The sequence below is a fragment of the Chelonia mydas genome, chromosome 2, assembly GCF_015237465.2.
Source record: "Chelonia mydas isolate rCheMyd1 chromosome 2, rCheMyd1.pri.v2, whole genome shotgun sequence".
Classification (NCBI taxonomy): Eukaryota; Metazoa; Chordata; order Testudines; family Cheloniidae; genus Chelonia; species Chelonia mydas.
This window is the reverse complement of record NC_057850.1, coordinates 185784932-185800136: the sequence shown is the minus strand read 5'-3', so window position 1 is coordinate 185800136 and position 15205 is coordinate 185784932. Positions and strand designations below refer to the sequence as shown.

At 43.3% G+C, this 15205-nt stretch overlaps 1 long non-coding RNA gene across 1 annotated transcript in view; it reads left to right on the top strand.

Annotated features, from left to right (window-relative positions):
* LOC122464670 overlaps positions 1-15205 on the top strand; it is a 43391-nt gene that overhangs the window by 11417 nt on the left and 16769 nt on the right. The window contains exon 2 of the long non-coding RNA XR_006288930.1: positions 6849-6926. This is a non-coding gene — a long non-coding RNA (uncharacterized LOC122464670). The remainder of the gene's footprint in view (positions 1-6848; positions 6927-15205) is intronic.

Genomic DNA, 15205 nt, shown 5'->3' with positions numbered 1-15205 from the left:
AATAGAACTGGCCTTCCAGATTCAAATTTTTCGGCTGTCTGTGTGAACCTTATCCAACACCTGCTAATGTTAATCAGATCAGTGGATTTATGTACCAATCCATTTTCATTACCTCCTTAAAGGAGAAACACTTCTCCATATAGCAAAAGGGATTATAGTTCTCACGTCTACTTGGGCAATGATATGTGCATTTGTGTTATGCTATTTTAATTTGTTCTATAGATATATACTAGCCATGGCATAAAAACAAAAAAAGACAGACACACACATTCCAGCAGAAGAACCACATATTATAATAGGAAAAACTTCTCTCACATTTTTTAGCATGAATTTAGTGCTTGTACAAGGTTTTCTGAAGATGGAAAACTTCTGTCCATGGAACAGGAAGAGAAAAGATGACTTCCCGCACACTACCTCCCTGAGATACCTCCTTCTTGTTCTGGAAGGCTTGCCTTAAGGGTTGAGAAGGATCATTCAGTCTCCAAGCCCACTTCATGCCTCTCTGATAAAAGTGTTGTCCTGTTAGTGCCATTTGCGCTGGTGATTTTTTGGGAAACTGTGACATACTGGGGCACAGTCCAGACCAGTGGGGGACTGTGTCACCCTGGATCTCTAACCTAGAGTGCCTGTGTCATAAATATAAAGGGAAGGCTAAACACCTTTCTGTATACAGTGCTATAAAATCCCTCCTGGCCAGAGGCAAAACCCTTTCACCTGTAAAGAGTTAAGAATCTACGGTAACCTTGCTGGGACCTGACCCAAAATGACCAAAGAGGGAACGGGAGGGCACAAAGGGTTTGCTCTGTCTGTGTGAGGCTTTTGCCGGGAACAGATCAGGAATGCAACTGATGTAAAGTTAGTAAGTAATCTAGCTAGAAAATGTGTTAGATTTTCTCTTGTTTAATGGCTTGTAAAATAAGCTGTGCTGGAGGGAATGTATATTCCTGTTTTTGAGTCTTTTTGTAACTTAAGGTTTTGCCTAGAGGGATTCTCTGTGTTTTTGAATCTGATTACCCTGTAAGGTATTTACCATCCTGATTTTACAGAGATGATTCTTTTACCTTTTCTTTAATTAAAATTATTCCTTTAAGAACCTGATTGCTTTTTCATTGTTCTTAAGATCCAAGGGTTTGGGTCTGTGCTCACCTGTACCAATTGGTGAGGATATTATTATCAAGTCTTCCCCAGGAAAGGGGGTGTAGGGCTTGGGGGGATATTTTGGGGGAAGACATCTCCAAGTGGGCTCTTTCCCTGTTCTTTGTTTAAAACACTTGGTGGTGGCAGCATACTGTTCAAGGACAAGGAAAAGTTTGTACCTTGGGGAAGTTTTTAACCTAAGCTGGTAAGAATAAGCTTAGGGGGTCTTTCATGCAGGTCCCCACATCTGTATCCTAGTGTTCAAAGTGGGGAAGGAACCTTGACAGCCTGGCAATGCCTTGCTGTTGTAGCCTCCAAATATGGACTGGTCACAACAGCCACCAGCATGCAGGTCACTCCCAGATGTGTTTGTGTAACTGCAGCCTTCCAGTTACGCCCTGTCTCTCACCAGCCTTAGGTATACTACAGGGTGATCCCGACGTACTCCTAGTCCTGGACTTTCCCCCACAAATGTATGTTTTATACGGCCCATCCCTCTCCTGAACAGTCCAAATATATTAAGTTTGTTTTTCCTTTAATGGAATAATATACCAGCTTATTACATTAATTGGAGTTATGCAGCCACTTTAAACACATTGGATTAGATAAAACAATTAACTACAAAGAGAGAGATTAAGTGAGTACAAGTAATGAGGCATAAAAGTCAGAAATGGTTACAAGAACCATAAAGATAAAAGCCTTTCTAGTGCCCAGCAACAAACTATATAAGATTCAAGCAAAAGTTCTCACCACCTGCTTCCAGAAGACAAAGCGTCTATGTGGAAGGAGATTCCCTACTGGGTTTTTTCCACCTGTTTTATCTTCTTTTGTTTTCTCTTCCTGCATGATGAGTCTGTTTCCTGCTTAAATGCAAATTAAAGCGAGCACACATTCCTTTGTTTAGGACAGACCTGTTTGCCCACTTCTCCTTGGGCAGGGCTATAGGGTTTGGAACATGTTGATATCATCATACAGGGGAATCTTATAACTTCACATACCATGTTGCCACACATTTTATCAGGACAATACTGACCAGAAAATAAGTTTTCAAATGATACTTACAAGTCATACCGTGTACGAAGATTATTACGTAGAGCGTAGGGTGTGAAGACTGGCATGGACTCCATCACAGACATTTGTCTAGTAGGAACTGGATTGAGACTGCCAATGTATTTCATATAAGCTACTAAAAAGTCATTATTTGAATGTCACTCATCTTGGCTAGATGAAAAACAGCTCCTTGGAGGTCAAAGGGATCCCCACGCTTTATTACTCCTTTTACCCACCCAGTTCCCCCACCCCTGAAAAAAGAAAACAATTAAAACAAAAAAGCCCATAGTACCAGCTTGACTCATACTTCGCAGATTATGTAAACTGTAAATGTCCTCTACCTGACATAGTAACAGGTCTGCAGGTCTTGGAATTCAATGTAATGTGAATAGAAATATTGTTATTCCCTAGGACTTGTGAATCTTTATCTGGTGCAAAAAAAAAAAAAGCATAGAGTCTTTTGAAAGAGAGCCATCATTAGGGTCTTGGTTGTTATCCCTCCCACTGATCAGATGCTGCTAGCATAATATATCTGAATAATGCACAAATAGAAATGGTTCAAAGATATTTAAACACTCACTATTGGAGAAGGACTTCAAGATTAGAGACATAATACGTTTAAACACAGTGCTGTTTCTGTAGTTGAGGTGTTACCAGAGCCTTGTGGTATGGCTTGTATTGAATTAACAAACTGAGCTTTGGAAGATCACATTAATAGCCATAGCACAGCTGGTAGAATAGGCAGTGGCCCTGATTCAGATGAGTTGCACTCAATGATGCAGGGAAAGGGCAAAAGTAGATAAATGCCACTTTTCATCCCAACCCAATCCTCTGGGCTGCCTGAAGCCAATTTGTTCCCTTGCTAGCAAGGGTAGCCTTGGGGTCTGTTGCACCAATTGAGGACTGTAAGGCTGCAGTAGTGCTCTGGAAACACTACCTCCTCTGATGACATCCCTAGCCTATCCCCTGATGGTTGGCGGGGTGTGGTAAACAGTGGCCAGGAAAGGGGAGCCCAGCCATGTCAGGGGAAATCCACAGCTGCCAGACTAGGTTAGTCTTTACCACTTTATCATCCCTTTCTATCACCAGAGTACCTAAAAGGGATTGTACCAGGGCTGAGGATCTGACTAGTGCCAGACATTACAGTAAGGCTAATTAATCATAACTCAGCAGGAGCACTGAAATGTATTAGTCTGGAAAGAAAGGGCTGTTCCTTCAAGAGAAGATAAAAGGCAAAGGAATTTGATACTGTTCATTATACTGCTGGAGGATCATTACAATGCCCTTTCTCTGAGGGGGTGGATGAAGTTGCCATGATTTTGTACAAGGGGTGTGCTCAACAGCTGGCAGACTTCTTGTAGAGTCAGATATGATCTCTTTTGCTTTTTAAGTATGATTTTCACTTCCCCATTTTACCAACATTCTTGTGCTGTACGGCGGATACAGGCGACAGATGCATTTGATAATGTGGCTAATATTTTTTCCACTTGAATACGTTTGGTCCCTTTGAAGGCCAGTTGGAACCACTAACCTCCCATATTTTAGAAAAGAGGGAGTCAGGATTGGTAACAGACCAATCGTAGTCTATTTAAAATAGGAAAAATTAAACTGATGTGCTTTAGTGGTATCACAGATCCACGGGTCTGGTGCTTTTGGACAGCGCTGGAATAGTCCCCTGGGAGGACACTTTCAGTGTGTCAGCCCCCTTAGGGTCACACTATCTCACTGGGTTAAGCCCTTGGCTTCACTACCTCCTGGGACCAAACTTTGGAGCCTTCAGCATCCCTGCTTCATGCCATGAGTTCCCTTCAGCAAGTCCGCTTGAGTTGGACACCTGAGAGAGACTTACACACCCAAAGGGAGCAATGCATCCCCGACTTCCTGACTCTGGAGTGACTCTCAGCCAGAGTTGTAGAAGCAGGAAGGTTTATTAGATGTCCGGAATACAGCATAGAAAGTCTTTAGTTAACATAGAGAATGGAAAGTTACAGCAAAATCCATCTGGGATTGGTCCCAGACCCTTCTGTAAGCCCAGTCCAGACATGTCTCCTCCCTCCAATAGCCCACAACCCCCACAACTTCACAACCCCCAAGTCCACAACCTTAGTCCTTTGTTCTTGTTCCCAGGAAACCTGGTCACCTAGCCATCCTCCTTAGCCCTTTGTTCTCCAGCTGGTCGCAACTGGCTGGCTTCCTGTAGGGAGTGGACCATCCATGGTTGTTTGTTAGTTGCTAGCTACCAAATGTCTGAGTAATTGGTGTGGCCTTTATCTTCTTGGACGCTCCATAGGCATGGGGCCCCAGGCCCAAGACAGCTAGGCATCAGTCACCCCTGGATCTCTGGGTCTCTGCAAAGAGTAAGCAGTCTCCCCCCCCCCCCACCCCCACCCCACCTACTTAACTATGGACCACATAAGGGAAACGGAGACACACACATTTTTCATCCAAAATATAAAAAATTCCCACTCTGTCACAGGGGACACTCTAATCCCCTCCACTTTTCTATGGAGAAGACACACTCCTTGCTGAGTTGCTTAATCCCTCAATTTCTACTGAGTTGTGCGTGCTCAGCACTCAGCATCTTACAGAGCTGTGTCATGGGCAGGAATGAGAACAGCTGCAACAGCAAGAGAGAGCAGTTGAAGTTGCCTGAAGACACTGGTTTCAATAGGAGAAACGGTAGTCCTAAAAAGATTTGCAGTGGAGGGATACACAGGTTAACAGATAGATAGCTGGCATGACTGACTGACCCAATGTGGTTCACACGGAGGGCTGCTGGCAGCCCCAAAATGAGAGCAAACTGAACCAACTGGGCTTAAAACCCATCCCATTTTACCTCCTAGTGAGCAGAGCAGAGAAGGGGACATGCTGCATTCAATGTCCCACCACTCCCCACCACCTACTTTGTGCACGCACATACAAACTCTACTAGGGTTAAAAATTAAAAATGGTGTATATTTATGTATATAGCTACATCTACTTATGTGAAAATCAGAGGGACAGTGCTCCATTCTCTTTTCCACCCTTTCATGCCATACAGTTGAAACCATCCTATTCACCAAGGGCATTAGCAATGACCTGGAGAACACTAGTTCATTTCCATGAGCCATCACTATTAGAATGTCCTGAAAATGAGGCTGTTTTCCAGACCCTTAAACATTCCCACTTTCCTGCAGGTATAGGACCCAGCATTTCCTCTGGCAGTGATGCTTTCAGTTGCATAGTATATTGTTCAAAAGAGACTTGTTTTCCCTTTTGCCATGAATAGCACATCAAATGGCTGCTTAAATAAACTAAGAGCCCAGACTTATGTCCACTGAAGTGAATGAGACTTTTGCCATTCACAGCAATAACCACTCCCCGCTCCCATTCACATGCATTCCCATGAATTAATTAATTAAAAAAACCTTCCTAGAAGCCAATAAGATTTCATGGTAGCATGTCTGACCTTGCTGATTTCACAGCAGCCTCCATTTATTGAGGTTTAATAACAGTGCAAACGATACCATGATAAATGATTGTCTTAGTAATCACTGGCATTTAAGTAACATTCAGTAACTGCTATTACAATTGTAATATATATAGCTAAATTGAAGTTAACATTAAATAAATAGCGTTTATGCCCTCTGTATATCAATTTACCTGCAAATAGAAGGTGCACTCTCTCCAGCAGACTCAGTCCTGCTTTTAAAGATGATGCAAGTTTACATATCACTCTGATTGGCCATTTGGAGCACATCCTTCCCCCTCTTCTGATGCGGAGGGTTTTGAAGGCAGCAGAACCAGTGTGATTCTAGTGTGTGTGGAGAGGGGACGGAAAATGCAGATACCTCGTACTTGGGGTGTGGACCAACTGCATATCATATAGTGCACACAGAACCTTCCTGCCTCTCAGCATGGAGAGATTTTAGGGGTTGGGAGGGGGAAGAGGAGGGCTGGTCTCAAATGAAGCAGATACACTGGACATCGCATTGACATAGTGGATAAACATGGATGCAGCAGGTGCAGGGGTCAGTGTAGCTTTCGATCTGTGGCTGGAAATGAGTTCCAGTTTGTGCAGTCCAGTCATCCTCGATCTACCCCCACTGGCCTTCCACAGCTATATTCCACATACTAGACTTTGCCCTATGTCCAGGATTTGGGCCTCTGTGCAGACAAGAGTATTTTCATGGAAGAGAAATTAATTGGCACCTATGAATTATACAGAATGAATCACCTAACTGTCCTGGCACCGCAATCCATGCCTGTGAAAGTAATGTTTACATTATGTTTAAACTTCAATAATGTCCTTACAGAATGGACACGCGCGCACACACACACACACAAATGCCCATAGAATAAAATCTTTGAGGAGCCAGCACCTGTGGGCCAGATCCTCAAATGGTATAAATCAGTGTTGTCAGTTTACACCAGATGAGGATTTGACTCCATTCCTCTTATATTAAAGCTGGTATGCAGAGCAATATGCAGTCAGAAGGAATGGTGGAGTATTGAATTGTCTTTGCCCACTGAAGAGAGCTTCATAAGTAATGACACATTAAGTTAGTGTATGAATTCATGGCTGAAGAAGGCAACGTACCCTTATAGATTTCCTGCATTTTTCTAAAGCATGTTCCAATGTCCTTCTTACACTTGATATATGGAATTTTTCCCTCCCCCAGAACTGAAGCTTGGAACTTTGCTGCTGACTTTGTCTGTCATCATTATTAGGATCCACAGTTCGGTGACTCAGAACCCAGGTATTTCTGTATCTTTTTTTATACACTATAATATTATGAAAAGAGATTTGGTTATCACCCATTTTGCCTTTAAAGATTCATCAGAAGCTTGAGAGTCTAGAGTCGGCACTCGTATGCATTCATGCCTCGATGTGCTGTAGGCGGAAGTTGAGTTTGGACTATGGTTATAGACACTAGATACTACAGTAATGGGCTCTATAGCAAACCCTAAGAAGTGAGGCCAAGTTCAGAAGTGGAGATGCAAGTTAGTTGTTGTTAAGGGTGCCATTCCAAACTGGGGTTTAGTGGTGAAAAACGTAACAAAGAAGGGCTCAGCCCTGCAGCCCTTCCCCTCATGTGTAGTCCCAGCGAAGACTCGGGGGGATCTGGAACTCCACTACTTGGCTCACAACCTATTCACATCCACCTAGGCAAGGTGAGTGCAAAAAAGCCACCAAGTCAAAATTAATACAATGCAAAGGGACCCTAAAAAGGGTCACACACATGGGCCCAGGGGAATTCACAGTTATGTATCTATTGTAGAGTTTTATACTGCCACCCATCACCATAGCATCTGAGACCCAGATTTTCAAAGGTGTTTAGGCGTTGCTCTGCTCAGGGTTGGAACACCTAATTGATTTAGGCTCCTAAGTCTCAGTTTCAAAACTGACTTAGGCTCTTAGAAGCCAAAATCCTCAATGACTTGGCCAGATTGAGAAGGGTGAGTGTATGTGTGTAAATGTATATACGCACATCCTCATCCAGATAGCATACATTGATGAATGAGCATACGAGGCTTTGATGACTCTATTTATGTTAAAACCAGGATGGTGTGACCGGACAGAGAGCGCTTCTGCTCTTCAATCCCTGTGTATGTGCGTGCACACAATCCAAGGGGATAATTGACTGGTTTCCAGAATATAAACTGAAATCCCTCAATTATTTTGCCTGTATGTTTTGTCTATACTGCTGGAGATTCTGGTGGAGGTACAGTTGCCACATGCACACCCTGTTTCTTATTGGATGAGCACACTAATTCATAAGCACAATCAATATGGTCATTTATAGTGATTTGTGTAGGTCCGTAGTCTTCCCAGTGCTTTCTGCAGGTTGGTTATTCCATAAGTGCTCTCTCAGGCAACAATTTTGTGCTGGCTCCCGAACCACAACTGAAATCTCCCTGTTATTTCTGTTTGTGGGGATAAAGGGTAATCCTGGGGTGGCTAAATCACAGGGAATTAGGAGATCTGAATTTTATTTCCAGCCCAGTGACATGACAAGGCCCCAGAGGGTTCTAGTGCAAGAATAGGTTAGGGGACCCTTTCCTGATTCTTAAATCCAGTCCCCCCACCCCCCAAACTCCCAGAGGACACTGAAAGCAATCTATTGCCCTAGGCAACACTTCAGTGTGCCAATCCCACACCACTCAAATATGGCCCAGCTGCTCCTCTGTCAGGACTGGTGGATGGCCAGGTCAAATCTGCTGACAAGAAATCTACTTCCTTAGGCATCTGCCTAGCTTCCCTGTAGCTAGAGTGGCCTCAGCCCACCCTCTTGCCAGCTCCCCCACAGCTCCAATCCAGCTCCAGCCTAGTTTCCCTCCAGCTCCCTCACAGCCCTTCTACAGCCCCTCTCATTTGGCCAGTCTCTTTAGCATATCCTATTTTATTTCTAGGGTAAAGTTATTCTATGTTAACGCCTTCTGTGATTGTCCTGTAGCTCAGTGGTTCTCAAACTTTCTTTTTCATGGACCACTTGAAACTTGCTGAGGGTCTCGGCAGACCACTTAATGATCTTTCCAAATGTTGTTTGAACCGTTAGCTAACTATTGTAAAGCGTTTTGGATAAAAGCACTATATAAAAAAAACCCTTAATAATAATTAATGTGTTTTTGTTCTACAAATAAAAGCATACAACTCATATTTTAATATCAGTAGACTTACCTTTCTAATGCAATACCTCTCTCCCCTGCCACAGCAGCCCCCAAGGTGGGGCTGGGAAGGATGGAGGTGTCTCTCCTGCCATGCCAGCCCCCGAGCTGGGGAAAGTCGCCTCTTTCTCAGGCCACCACAGACCTGCACGTCCCAAATTCCTCCCGCCCCCTCATCTCACCCCACTGCCTCCTCCCACCTACCCCCAATTCCCCACAATGCCACCACCTCACCTTACATGTGTGTCTTCTGCAGCGTCCCGGCACCTATCAGTGAAGCCATGCCTGCGCGGTTCCACTAGTTAGGTGGATGGCCCTTCATTCTGTCATGTGCGGCAGCCCAGGAGCACACCTTAGAGGGAACTATCTGTGGACTACCTGAATGGAGCTCACAGACCACTGGTGGTCCATGGACCACAGTTTGAGAACCTCTGCTGTAGCAAACAATGGCTGATTTAATACACACTGAGGGTTAGAGCTATACACAAAGTTCATAAAATCAATCAGAATTCATAAATTGTTGTAGACATGTTTGTCCCAGGATATTTGAGAACAAGGTGGGTGAGGTAGTATCTTTTATTGGACCAACTTCTGTTGATGAAAGAGGCAACTTTTGAGCTCTTCTGTAAGCTCAAAAGCTTGCCTCTTTTACCAACAGAAGTTGGTCCAGTAAAAGATACTACCTCAGTCACCTTGTCTCTAAGTTGTACATAGACAGATTTCCCCAAACAGTCATATCAATCAGTGAGGTTACATGGATGTAAATGGGAATAAATCAGGGCCTCTATTTTGACTCTTCAACAAGACCACGATAGGGGTTCTTACTTATTTTGTTACTCAAAAAAACAAACTTATCTTAAATGTGCATCATTGTAGAACCTTTTTCTGAATTGAAGACTGCAGCTTTACTTCCAGATCCCATTTAAAAAAAATGCTTTCCTAAAAGATGAGAGTGAGACCAGATATCCCTGTGTAGATCTTTAACAACCTCTGACTTTGCCTTCTGTTAGGCTATAGTTTTCAATATTCCATTGACTTCACTGGAGTTGCTCCTGACTTACATTGGTGTACAGATTAGAATTGGGGCCCAATTGTCCCTTCTGAGGAAACAATAAACAACTATTGGCTTCAATGAAAGTCACTCATATTTAGTGGCAGCTAAGGGTCTGGCTTGACACAAGCTGAGGATCTGGCTCATTATATAAAAAAGATTGTTGTATTTATTATCTCTAGATACAGTTATTAGGAAAAGAAATACACTCCAAGAAAACTCTTTCTTTCACACATGCACATAATCCTCCTCCCCAAATATGTATTCATTTCTTAGATCAATTTTTTTCACATTATCTGGCCTGCTGAAATCACCAATGTGGTATCACAAAAAAAAATCTAAATAGAGAGTTTCCACGACCATTATTTTAAGTATATTGTACATATTCTCTGACAGTTTGGTCATGTATTTTAATGTGTATTATTCCGCTTGTCCTTTATAAGTTGCCGACATTTTTTGTTTTTAAAGTAAAAGATGTGTCGCAACTGGCTTTCAATCAATCTGTTCTTAAAACTGAATAGCTAATTCACCATGGATATGGCCAAGGAGAAGACAATTAATATTGCATTCTTCTTCCCTTCATTCCCACTGCAATGTGTGAGGTGATTCAGTTGCTGAAATTGTGTTCATAGGGGATGAGAGTGTTTCAAAAGCAAACTTTGACAACATTTAAACATTCCTGCAAGACACAGTCTCCTCTCTTGCTATGAAGGACTTTGCAAGAACCTTGCATAAGGACTGGCCTGGTGATGTATAGCAGTCAGTCAAAAGAGATATCTTTCCTGAACACAGAAACAAATAAATTGATATTCTGCAGAAAATAGAGAGCCTTTCTCCCAGGGACAGAAAGGCCAACACTGTGCTACCATTAATGCTACAAGGAAAAGAGTCTTCTCTGAAAGCACTGGAAATAGAAAGACCCAAGGTGTAGAACAAATAGCCATTCTGATCACCCACCGGTCCTCTGAAGACAAGCTGCGTGATGTAGCTAGTCTCCTTAGGAGAGCTGGTGTGACTGTTCACTATAAGCATTGAAGGTGCTAATAACAACCAGTTAGCACAGGTAGCATCCTATCCTCAACAATAGTATGTTACTAATCTACAGGCATTTTCCGGCCTGCTAAATCAAACGAAGATTTTTCAAAAGAAACTCTTGAATCAAATACAGACCAAACTCTTTGTCCAGACTGGAAGAAGAGAACTTCCAAAACAGATAAACTTTCCACGGTAACTGCATTTCTATTCTCCTTTAGGGGAAGGGTTTTAATTAGCAGTAGTCTGAATCAGAACTCAGTATCCCAGATCCGGTGAACTTTGAATCCATACTCAGATCCACACTTCACGCTTGGCCCTTTTCTCTACAATGGACATTGGGGAAGTTCAGCTGTGGAGTGGGACCTGGACCCAGACTTTATTCTTCACATATTACCCACTTCATATTATTTAACTGAGATGATGCAAAAATGTATATCCCCATTCTGCACTGGGATCTGTTTGCGCAGGTCCTTTGTGGAGTCTCGCTGACTTCAGTGGGACCCTGTGTGGATGTAAGAGTCCAAGCTAGGAGATACCAATACCGGATCAGTGCCTACATTATTTGATTTAGTTGGCTTAGTAGGTGGTTTTGAGTGTTGCGGTTTTTTACCTTTTCTTTTGTATAATTATTTGTATATCCCCATAAATGGGCAGTGGATACACAGAATCTATCTGGGAGCAGTTCAATTTATTTTTACATTACTGAAACATTTTACAGTGGCAGCTTCCAAAGCCAAATCGTCCATTTACTGGCGCAGGCCCCAATCCTGCAAACAACTATGGACATGCTTAACTTCAAACATGTGGGCAGTCCCACTGACTAAATCTATAATGAAATGGGAATCTGGATCTGAAAACTGGGTGAAACAATACAATAGCAGTTTTGGGATGTGAGAGGAGTTAGGCTTTAAATCTTGTTTCATTTAGAGTGTACACTTTCTTTAAAAACCAACATGAGAGGGAGGTGAGTGGGTCCATTGTTAACTCAATGCTGATGAGTGCCGAAGCATCTCTTTTATTACTGTGGCGGCAGTGGCATTAGATCCTCAATGTGGAGTCTTTTGTTTGCAAGACAGCACTGAAAATCTGAGCCATTGGCCATCATCTAATTGACGAGCATGAAAGATCAGCAGATGGCTTGGGTAAGATGGATGGCATAAGAAGGATTTTTAAAAAATCATGTTTTTTTTTTTTTTTTCTGGCTCAACCCTCATCTTGAGATGTGGAATTTTGAGTGGGAGAATCAAAATTTGTAATTTGTCTCTGTCAAGGTTCCTTCCCCACTCTGAACTCTAGGGTACAGATGTGGGGACCTGCATGAAAACCTCCCAAGCTTATTTTTACTAGCTTAGGTTAAAACTTCCCCAAGGTACAAACTATTTTCCTTTTTTCCCTTGGACTTTATTGCTGCCACCACCAAGCGTCTAACAAATATATAACAGGGAAAGAGCCCACTTGGAAACATCTTTCCCCCCCAAATCCCCACAAACCCTCCACCCCCTTTCCTGGGGAAGACTTGATAAAAATCCTCATCAATTTGCATAGGTGAACACAGACCCAAACCCTTGGATCTTAAGAACAATGAAAAAGCAATCAGGTTCTTAAAAGAAGAATTTTAATAGAAGAAAAAGTAAAAGAATCACCTCTGTAAAATCAGGATAGTAAATACCTTACACGATAAGTAGATTCAAAACACAGAGAATCCCTCTAGGCAAAACCTTAAGTTACAAAAAGACACAAAAACAGGAATATACATTCCATTCAGCACAGCTATTTTATCAGCCATTTAAACAAAGCAGAATCTAACGCATATCTAGCTAGATTACTTACTAAGTTCTAAGACTCCATTCCTGTTCTGTTCCCATCAAAAGCATCACACAGACAGGCAGAGCCTTTGTTTCTCCCCCTCCCCCTCCAGCTTTGAAAGTATCTTGTCTCCTCATTGGTCATTTTGGTCAGGTGCCAGCGAGGTTATCTTAGCTTCTTAACCCTATACAGGTGAAAGGGTTTTTCCTCTGGCCAGGAGGGATTTTAAAGGTGTTTACCCTCCCCTTTATATTTATGACATGCCCCCCAAATCACAGATAGGGTGAAACACAGGCTATGATTTCTTCCTGGAGCTCTAGGAGAAAACAGAGTTAATAAGACACATACACCTCTAAATATACTACCAAGTATATAAAGACAAACAATATTTTCCACATCTCAAGGACAATTTTAACCAGTTGATTCTGGGAAACTTTCACGGGAGAGTGCATCAGCCACTTTGTTAGAAGCTCCTGAGATGTGTTGGATGTCGAAATCAAAATCTTGGAAAGCTAAACTCCATCGAATAAGTTTTTTGTTATTTCCTGTGGTGGTATGAAGCCACTGTAGTGCAGCATGGTCGGCTTGCAGGTGGGAACACCGTGCCCAAACATATGGGCGTAGCTTTTCCAGAGCGTAGACAATGGCGTAACATTCTTTTTCACTGACTGACCAGTTGCTTTCCCTCTCAGACAGCTTCTTGCTGAGAAACACTACAGGGTGGAATTCTTGATCCGGTCCTTCCTGCATTAAAACTGCTCCCACACCATGCTCGGATGCATCTGTGGTTACTAGGAACGGTTTGTCAAAGTCTGGGGCCCTTAGCACAGGGTCAGACATGAGTGTCGCTTTAAGCTGGTTAAAGGCCTTCTGACACTCTGGGCAAGTTACAATTTTGCGTGGACTACCATATGCTGTATCTCGCCATCTGATTTGGGAACTAGAACCACTGGAGATGCCCATGTACTGCCAGAGGGGCAGATTACCCCCATCTGTAGCATATCCTGGATCTCCCGTTCTATAGCAGTTTTAGCTTGAGGAGACACCCGGTAAGGTTGGACTTTAATTGGGTGAGCATTACCTGGGTCAATGGAGTGGTATGCCCATTCAGTCAGTCCTGGGGTGGCTGAGAACATCGGCGCATAGCTAGTGCACCGCTCCCTGATGAGGTGTTGCTGCATATGCCCAAGGGTAATGGAGAGGCTCACCTCTTCCATGCCACCAGCTCTTTTCCCTTCATAGTAGACAGCTTCAGGCCACTCAGCGTCATCTCCTCCCTGGGCTGTAAACTGACAAACCTTTAATTCTCTGGAATAAAAGGGATTTAGAGAATTAATATGGTACACCTTAGGTTTTCGGTTGGAGGTGGGGAATGCTATGAGATAATTAACAGCTCCCAGGAGCTCCTGGACCGTGAATGGCCCTTCCCACGACACTTCCATTTTATGGGCCTGGAGCGCCTTTAAGACCATGACCTGGTCCCCTACTTTGAAGGAACGCTCTCTGGCATGTTTATCATACCAGACTTTTTGCTCTTTTTGGGCATCCTGTAGGTTTTCTTTAGCAAGGGCTAGAGAGGTTCGGAGGGTGTTTTGTAGGTTGGCTACAAAGTCCAGAATGTTAGTTCCTGGAGAAGGTGTAAATCCCTCCCATTGCTGCTTCACCAACTGTAATGGCCCCTTAACCTCGCGGCCACATACAAGTTCAAATGGTGAAAACCCTAAACTGGGATGTGGTACAGCTCTGTAGGCAAAGAGCAACTACTGCAACACTAGGTCCCAATCATTGGAGTGCTCATTTACGAATTTACGTATCATGGCCCCCAAAGTCCCATTAAATTTCTCCACCAGGCCATTTGTTTGATGATGGTAAGGGGTGGCAATCAAGTGATTTACCCCATGAGCTTCCCAAAGGCTTTCCATAGTTCCTGCCAGGAAATTAGTTCCTGCATCTGTGAGGATGTCGGAGGGCCAACCTACTCTGGCAAAAATGTCTGCTAGTGCCTGGCACACACTTTTAGCCCTGGTGTTGCTTAGAGCTACTGCTTCCAGCCATCGGGTGGCAAAATCCATGAAAGTCAGGATGTACTGCTATCCTCTGGGTGTCTTGTTTGGAAAAGGACCCAGAATATCCACAGCTACTTGCTGAAATGGAACCTCAATGATAGGGAGTGGCTGGAGAGGGTCTTTGACCTGGTCTTGGGGTTTTCCCACTCTTTGGCATACCTCACAAGATCGGACATAGGTAGAAACATCCTTGCCCATTCCCTCCCAGTGGAATGACCTCCCCAAATGGTCTTTGGTCCCGTTCACCCCAGCATGGCCACTAGGATGATCATAGGCTAAGCTCAAGAGCTTGAGCCGGTACTTAGTTGAAACTACCAATTGTCTCTGAGGATGCCAGTCTTCCTGGTGTCCACCAGAAAGAGTTTCCTTGTATAAAAGTCCTCTTTCTACAACAAACCTGGATCGATTAGAA